Here is a 9,110-nt window from a genome sequence, read left to right on the forward strand (position 1 = left end):
AGGGTTTTCATATACTTAGGCGAGTACTTGGACTGCAGCTAAGCCCCCAAGTGGGAGGTTTGCTCTCCACTCGGTAGGATTTTCAAACACTTAGGCGAGCACTGGGCTGCAGCTAAGCCTCCGAGTGGGAGTCTGGCTAACCACTCGGTAGGATTTTCGAATACTTAGGCGAGTACTTGGACTGCAGCTAAGCCCCCGAGTGGGAGGTTTGCTCTCCGCTCGGTAGGATATTTATATACTTAGGCGAGCACTGGGCTGCAGCTAAGCCCCCGAGTGGGAGTCTGGCTCACCACTCGGTAGGATTTTCAAACACTTAGGCTAGCACTGGGCTGCAGCTAAGCCCCCGAGTGGGAGTCTGGCTCACCACTCGGTAGGATTTTTTGCAAACTTAGGCGAAATGGATTCGCAGCTAAGCTACCCACTGGGGGATTTCGTACGCAAACAAAAGTGACAGCAATTACAGGAAGAACTGGGACACTCTTGTCTTTGATAAAAATAAACTACAGAAGTTTTTCTTATTACACCTCATCCGAGTGAGAATTCAAGTGTAAAATGGGTGGAGTAGTTCCGCATTCCAAGCTCGTGGCTCGTCGATCCGGCGATCAACGTTGTAGAGATGATATGCTCCATTGTGGAGGACTCTGGTGATGATGAAGGGGCCTTCCCAAGTAGGGGCAAGTTTGTGTGGTTTCTGTTGATCCACTCGGAGGACCAAATCTCCTTCTTGGAAGGCTCGGCTCTTCACATTTCTGGCATGGAATCGACGCAAGTCTTACTGATAGATGGTCGATCTGATCATAGCCATTTCCCTCTCCTCCTCTAGGAGGTTGACTGCTTCTTGCCGTGCTTGCTCTGCTTCGTCTTCGTTATAAAGCTCGACTCTGGGGGCGTTGTGAAGTAGATCACTCGGCAGGATGGCTTCGGCTCCGTAAACCAGAAAGAATGGCGTTCGTCCAGTCGACCGGTTCGGGGTGGTCCTCAGTCCCCTCAAAACTGACGGAAGCTCGTCGACCCAAGCGCCTGCTGTGTGCTTGAGATCATGCATCAGTCGAGGCTTCAGTCCTTTGAGAATCAGACCATTTGCTCTTTCAACTTGTCCATTCTACTGGGGATGCGCGACCGACGCGTAGTCGACTCGTGTGCCTTGAGAGGCGCAAAAAGCTCTAAACTTGTCTGAATCGAAGTTTGACCCATTGTCAGTGATGATGCTATGCGGGACCCCATATCTGAATATCAACTCTCTGATGAAACTGATAGCAGTGCTAGCATCAAGATTTTTGATAGGCTTGGCTTCAATCCATTTGGTGAACTTGTCGACTGCCACAAGCACATGTGTGAATACGCTCCTGCCTGTTCTCAGTGGACCAACCATGTCCAGTCCCCAAACAGTGAAGGGCCAGACGAGTGGAATGGTCCTCAGAGCTGATGCTGGCTTGTGCGACATGTTGGAGTAGAACTGGCAGCCTTCACACTTGTCGACTATCTCTTTCGCCATTTTGTTTGCCCTGGGCCAGTAAAAACCCGCTCGGTATGCTTTGGCCGTGATGGTCCGAGAGGACGCATGGTGACCACAGGTCCCCGAGTGGATATCATTAAGGATTATCTGACCTTCTTCTGGAGTTATGCACTTCTGACCGATTCCAGTTGTGCTTTCTCTATACAACTATCCTTTTATGACTGTGAAAGCTTTAGATTGACGGACGATCTGTCGAGCCTCTTCTTCGTCCTCTGGAAGTTCTTTCCTCAAGATATACGCGATGTATGGTATCGTCCAGTCGGGAGTGATTGCCAAGACCTCCATGACTAGGTCGACCACAACAGGAATTTCGACTTCAGTCGGATCTGTGGCACTTTTCAGTTGCGGGGCTTCTTCTGTAAAAGGATCCTCCTGGACTGACAGCGAGCGGTTGTGGTCCAAAAACACATTGCTGGGATTGGCTTCTCTCTTGGAGCCTATCTTTGCCAGATCATCAGCTGCTTGATTTTTCAGTCAGGGGATGTGATGAAGCTCTAACCCCTCGAATTTCTTTTCTAGCTTTCTTACCGCGTTGCAGTAGCCAGTCATAGCTGGGCTTCTGACGTCCCACTCCTTCATCACCTGATTAACCACCAAATCTGAGTCGCCATAGACCATGAGGCGCCTGACGCCGAGTGAAATGGCCATGCACAACCCATACAAGAGTGCTTCATATTCTGCTTCATTATTGGAGGAATCGAAGTGAATCTGGAGAACATATCTGAGCTTATCTCCTCGGGGGGAGACCAATACTACCCCAGCACCGGAACCATTCAGCATCTTAGATCCATCGAAGAACATGGTCCAGTGCTCCGAGTGAACTTGAGTCGGAATCTGCTGCTCAATCCACTCGGCGACGAAATCTACAATTGCTTGGGACTTGATAGCCTTCTTTGCTTCAAACTTGATATCTAGGGGAAGGAGTTCAATCGCCCACTTCGCCACTCGACCAGTTGCATCTCTGTTGTGCAAAATCTCTGACAGTGGAGCGTCGCTGACGACTGTAATGGAATGGTCAGAGAAGTAGTGTGCAACCTTCTTCATGGTCATGTAAATCCCATATACAAGCTTCTGTTAATGGGGATATCTTTGCTTCGAAGGAGTCAAAACTTCAGACACATAATATACTGGGCGCTGAACTCTGAAGGCCTTTCCTTCTTCTTCCCGCTCGACCGTAAGTACTGTACAAACAACTTGTCCCATGGCTGCAATGTAAAGCAGCAGAGGCTCTTTACTGATTGGGGCAGCAAGCACCGGCTGGGTGGAGAGCAGAGCTTTGAGCTCTGCAAACGCTGCATCAGCTTCTGGAGTCCACTCGAACTTGTCAGACTTCTTCATCAGTCGGTAAAGAGGCAGCACCTTTTCACCGAGACGAGAAATGAATCGACTTAGAGCGCCCAAGCAACCTGTAAGCTTCAGGACATCGTGCACACGCACAGGGCGCTTCATCCGGAATATGGTGCCAACTTTCTCGGGATTGGCGTCGATTCCTCGTTCGGAAACGAGAAAACCGAGTAACTTTCCACCTGGAACTCCGAATGTGCACTTTGATGGATTGAGCTTGATATCATATCCCCTGAGGTTAGCAAAGGTCTTGGCAAGGTCAGTCAGCAGGTCGGAACCTTTCCCTGACTTAACCACAATATCATCCATGTATGCTCCTACATTCCGACTGATCTGAGTGAGAAAACACTTCTGAATCATCCTCATGAACGTGGCTCCAGCATTCTTGAGGCCGAAGGGCATGGTGACATAACAGAAGCACCCGAATGGGGTGATGAAAGCCGTTTTGATCTCGTCGGGTCCATACAGACGGACCTGATGGTACCCTGAATAAGCATCTAGAAAAGACAAACGCTCACACCCTGCGGTCGAGTCGACTACCTGGTCGAAGCGGGGGAGAGGGAAATGATCTTTCGGGCAGGCCCGATTGATATGTTTAAAGTCAATGCACATGCGAAGTGACTTGTCCTTCTTGGGGACCATGACAACATTAGCGAGCCACTCGGAGTGGTAAATCTCTCGGATGAACTCCGCTGCTCAGAGCCGAGCCACCTCCTCGCCAATAGCTTTCCTCTTCTGGACGGCGGACCATCGAAGATGTTCTTTCACAGGCTTGAACTTCGGGTCGACTCGTAGACGGTTCTCAGCCAGTCCCCTGGGAACTCCAGGCATGTCAGAAGGCTTCCATGTGAAGATGTCCCAGTTCTCACGGAGGAACTGGATGAGCGCTTCTTCCTATTTGGAGTTGAGCATCGTTGAGATGTGAGTCGGAGCAGCGTTGGGGTCGGTCGGGTGAATGTGAACTGGCTTAGTTTCACTGGACGACTGAAAAGTTGATTCTGAACCTGGCTTCTTGGCTCGCAGCAATTCACTCGGATCAGCAGTCTTTTGGTACTCTTGCAGCTCGACTACTGACATCTGAGCATCAGCGATCTTTGATCCTTTCTGGAAACATTCCTCTGCTTTCTTCCGATTGCCTATAACGGTGATCACACCTCTGGGGCCGGGCATCTTCAACTTGAGATAGACATAGCACGATCGAGCCATGAAGCGTGCATAAGCTGGCCGGCCCAGAATAGCATGATAAGCACTTTGGAAGTCCACAACCTCAAATGTCAACTTTTCCTTGCAGTAATTCTTTGAATCACCGAAAACCACATCGAGAGCAATCTGGCCGAGTGACTCGGCTTTCTTTCCAGGAATGACTCCATGGAAACTCATGTTGCTGGCACTGATCTTGGACATCGGAATGCCCATCCCTTTCAACATTTATGCATACAGTATGTTCAGGCCGCTGCCACCATCCATCAGGACTTTGGTCAATCGAGTGCCTTCGACAACTGGATCGACCACCAGAGCTTGCCTCCCAGGGGTGGCAATGTGCGCAGGGTGATCAGACTGGTCGAACGTGATGGCAGTCTGAGACCACTTCAGGTAGCTGGGTGTTGCCGGGGCAACCATATTCACTTCACGGTTAATGACTTTCAGTCGACTTTTGCTTTCGACATCAGCAAAAATCATCAAGGTGGAATTGACTTGGGGGTATCCATCGTCACTATCTTCTTTGTCCTCAACTCTGTCTGACTCTTTTTCCTTGTCTTTGGACTGCTTGCCCTGAAACTGCTGGATCAGGAGCCGGCACTGTCGAGTGGTATGCTTTGGGTAAATAAGATTACCCTCTTCATCTTTCTTGGTGTGGATGTGACATGGCAGATCCAAAACATCATTTCCATCTTGATCCTTGACTTTCTTGGGGTTCCAGGGCCCCTTGGGTTTTCCCTTGAATTTTCCCTGGGTTACGGCCAGGGCCTCCCCAGGAGCGGCTGGTTCGGCCTTCCGCTTCTGCTTCCGACTGGAATTGCCTCCGGTTTCCTGGGCGACTTCTTTCTGCTTGCCACTCTGGAGTCGATCTTCATCTTCTCCGTTAGCGTATTTGGTGGCAATTTCCATCATCCAATTCAGAGACATTTCTCCGGTCCGACCGAACTTCAGGTTCAACTCTCTGCTCTTGACGCCTTCTTTAAAGGCACAAACTGCTTGGTGATCTGGTACATTCTCAACTGTGTGATGCAAAGTGATCCACCTCTGGATGTAATCCCTCAGAGTTTCGCTCGGTTTCTGCACGCAAGACCGCAATTCTATAAGGCCTGCCGGTCGCTTGCATGTTCCTTCAAAGGTCGTGACAAACACTCGAGAGAGATCCTCCCAAGTGTAGATGCTGCTGGGTGCTAACTGATTCAGCCACGCTCTGGCTAAGCCCTCTAACAGGAGAGGCAAATGCTTCATAGCCACCTCATCTTTGCCGCCACCAATCTGGACAGCCACTCGGTAGTCTTCGAGCCAAGTGTCAGGCTTAGACTCGCCGGTGAACTTGTTGACTCCATTCGCCAACCGGAAGTTGGGGGGAATCACTGCGGCCCTGATGGCTCGACTGAAACACTCTGGCCCCGAAACACGTACTCTGCTGCTAGCAGGCGCATCTCTGTCGTGGCCTTCTCGGTGAGCTCTGTTCCTGTCAACCAGACCCTGAACGAGGATGGATCTCGCATCAAAGCCTGGGTCCCTGGAGTCGACTGGAACTCTCCGCCCAACACTATGAGGGTGTCTGTCATCCTGCTGTCGAGGCGCATATGACCCACTCCTCGGGGGAGGGGTTGGCACTCGACGTCGATCGAACCGGTGATCATACTGCTCATTTCTTCTGTACTGATCATGCCGGTCTCCGCGTCCCTCATGCCTCAGGGGCGATCTTGGGCTGTGAGCCGACTGGACTGTATCCGTTGCAATGGATCAACTGTGGATCCTATTCCGCGACTGAGAAATAGCGGAATTCTAGTTTCCCGCTGCCCGGAGCAACGCTCTGATTCGCAACAAGCCCCTGCCAGCCTCCGACTGGGAGGGCTGAATCGATTCTGCTATACGGGCCGCGGCTGCCAAATTCTGAACTGGGGTTCGATATACCTGCGTAGGCGGGAAGAGCTGACGTCGACTGGACTCGGGAGCTCGCTGACGCGCTTGCTCGTCGAGTATTCGCTGGAGATTCTCCAGTCGAGTGCGCTCGGCCAAGTTAGCCAAGCGTGTGTCCTCCAAGGCCCGGGCCTCGGGGGTTTTCCCACGATAGGAGTGTGGAGTGCATCCATGTTCCGGCGGCGAAGCTCCTCTCGCTGCAATGATGTGAGAGGTTCGGGGAGATACTCATCGTGGGGATGCGACGGGTCGCCTCCACCCGCGCCTCCATCGGTGCAAGGGAAACCGGGAGGACTATGTGTTCCATCGACCGCCAGAACCTCAGCCGCCGGGTCGCTGCTGTCGCACTCGGATGCGGTCTCCGCGGAGGCAGTCGAACAGGCCGTAGAGGGATTCGTCGGGCTCGATTGCCGCGACTTGTGGGGCTGCCGACTGGTGGGCCACGTCATGCTTCACCCACCTCTGAAGTCTCGACCGGCCGGAGCGCTTGCACCGGTGGGAGACAGGGCAAGAAGATGACACGGGAGCCGACCGATACTGGGTCGGCGGCTGCTGCAGGAGGACGCCACGAACACATGCGCGGAAGTGCGTCGCACCGCGGACGGGGAGGGTGTCGATGTCGAGTGGAGCCTCCTGAAGCCAAGCGGAGTTGTCGGCGATGAACGTGAGTGCGCCGAGACGGATCTCGTGGCCCTCCACCAAATCTCTGCATGAAAACATGATCAAAGGGATCGGAAAAATCGCAACTTCTCCAACTAGGCGCTAAGACTCCTGCCCCAAGGTGGGCGCCAACTGTCGTGGTTCTAACTCTGACAGTGAGGTAGGGGGGTATGTATGGAGAGGCTAGATCTCAGCTATGGAGAAGTTGTAAATACACCAGGATGTACGAGTTCAGGCCCTTCGCGGAGGAAGTAACAGCCCTACGTCTCGGTGCCCGGAGGCGGTCGACTGGATTATGTGTGTATGAGTTACAGGGGTGCCAACCCCTGCTACTGAGGAGGGGGTGGCTTATATAGAGTTCGCCAGACCCCTCCGGTCCTCAGTAATGCAGGGTTAAAATACATTAAGACTGGGCGTTACTGGTAACGTCCCTAATAAAGTGCTATGATGACCATAAAGACTATTTAATGGCCAACCGTTTGCTTGCGGAGTGACTTTAGATCTCCTGTCAGTCGAGTGATTGGCTTCGTAGTCGAGTGGTAGCTTCCTGGTCGAGTGTCTTGAATCCGTCGAGTGGGATACCTTCAAGTCGATTGAAAGGTGACTTCTTCCAGGGATGTCCTTGGGTAGGGCTCTTAGGACAGGTCCATGCCCCTACCCTAGGTACATAGCTTCATCAGCCGACGACTGGCCAACTCTCGGATTTTATAAACGGCCGCACAGAAGGTAATATTTTAAATTCAAAAAAGCATTGCATAGCGCAAATGAACTCGTTTCACATTACAGGATCACATGAGCATGTTCATTCAAAAATTACATCTCTAGCACATTCATCTGCCACAAGGCAGGAACCCTTCAAGACACTGTCATAATACATTTCGGGGTAGCGATGCTCCTTGCCCTCTGGCGGCCCCTCCTTCACCAGCTTCACGATGTCCAGCTTCGCCCAGTGCACCTTCGCCCGAGCAAAGGCCCTGCGCGCACCCTCGATGCAGACGGACCACTTTATGACTTCAAGCCATGGGCATACATCGACAAGCCGCCTCGCCAGACCAAAGTAGCTGCTAGGCAGGGGATCGCCAGGCCACATCCGGACTATAAGACCCTTCATGGCCTGTTCGGCCGCCTTGTGAAGCTCGACCAGTTGCTTCAGCTGGTTGCTCACGGGCACTGGGTGTTCGGTCCCAGTATACTAAGACCAGAACAACTTTTCCGTCGAGCTCCCCTCCTCAGCTCGGTAAAACTCCACGGCATCCAGTACACTGCGGGGAAGATCTGCAAACGCTCTTGGAGAGCTCCGAACTCGGGTAAGTAAAAGGAAAGTTTCCTTCACATGCTTGCTTTGCATAATGAATGCCTTACCCGCTGCTATCTTCTTCACCACATCAATCTCCTGGAGGGCCTTGTGGGCTTCAGCCTTGGCGCTCCGTGCGCTTTCGAGCGCCTTCACAAGCTCGGACTCTCGCGTCTTAGAGTCAAGCTCCAAGGACTCGTGTTTTTTGGCAAGAGCCTCGAGCTCTTGCTGCACCTCGCCTACCCGGGCTTCTTGCTTTTCCCACTCAATGCGCTCCTTGGCCGCTTTCTCTTCGGCCTCGGACAGCGCCTTCTTCAGGGTCGCCACCTCGGTCGTGGCCCCTGGCAAATTCATGATGATCCTATTACTTTACAAACCGAGCTTCTTTTTAATGTATAGACAAGGTATTGCTTACCTTTGCTCTTGTCGAGCTGCCTCTTGGTAAGGCCGAGCTCGTCCTCGGACCGCTCCAGGTCCTGCTTCAGTGCAGCAACCTCCGCAGTACGTGCGGCAGCGGCCAGCAGCGAAGCCTACACATGCACACAGACATGGTACAACACCTCGATGTTGTCCATAGGGAAAGGGGTGGAGGCGGTCGGAAGTGAATCGCTATTAATATCCGACGAGTCCAATGAACCGTCCGACGAAGATACGTCGAGATGGGCTCGTGACGGACTGCATAATCATATTCGGCGTAATGAGAAGCAGTGCAATGAAACATACCATGAATTACTATGGTATCCGGATACTTACGACTTCGCCAGGGGCTTCTCCCTGGGTAACCACTCGTCGCCGCTGTAGGCGGCCGTCGTGGAGCAGTCCGGAAGGAGGGTCCTTCCCTTCTTGGACCCTTCGGCCTCCCCGGTTGGGTCGGCCTTCCTTTTATTTTCTCCCCCGGCTGGGGGGAAGAACTTTCTTCTTCCTCCTCCTCGTTTTTGTGGGAGGAGTGCACTTCGGAGTTATCGAACGATGAGTCCGATGTAACCTGGCGCCGGAGACCCTTTAGGGTCCCCGTGGCCTTCTTCTTGGCCTTCTTTGCCGGCACCTCATAAGGCGCCGGAACTAGCATCTCCGTTAGGAGAGCATCTGCAGGATCTTCAGGCATGGGGGCTAGGCAATCGATCTGCTCCGTTGTCTCTACCCAGTCCTGTTAATGGCATGGGAGCTTAG

The sequence above is a fragment of the Triticum dicoccoides genome, chromosome 4A (genome assembly GCF_002162155.2).
Source record: "Triticum dicoccoides isolate Atlit2015 ecotype Zavitan chromosome 4A, WEW_v2.0, whole genome shotgun sequence".
Taxonomy (NCBI): Eukaryota; Viridiplantae; Streptophyta; class Magnoliopsida; order Poales; family Poaceae; genus Triticum; species Triticum dicoccoides.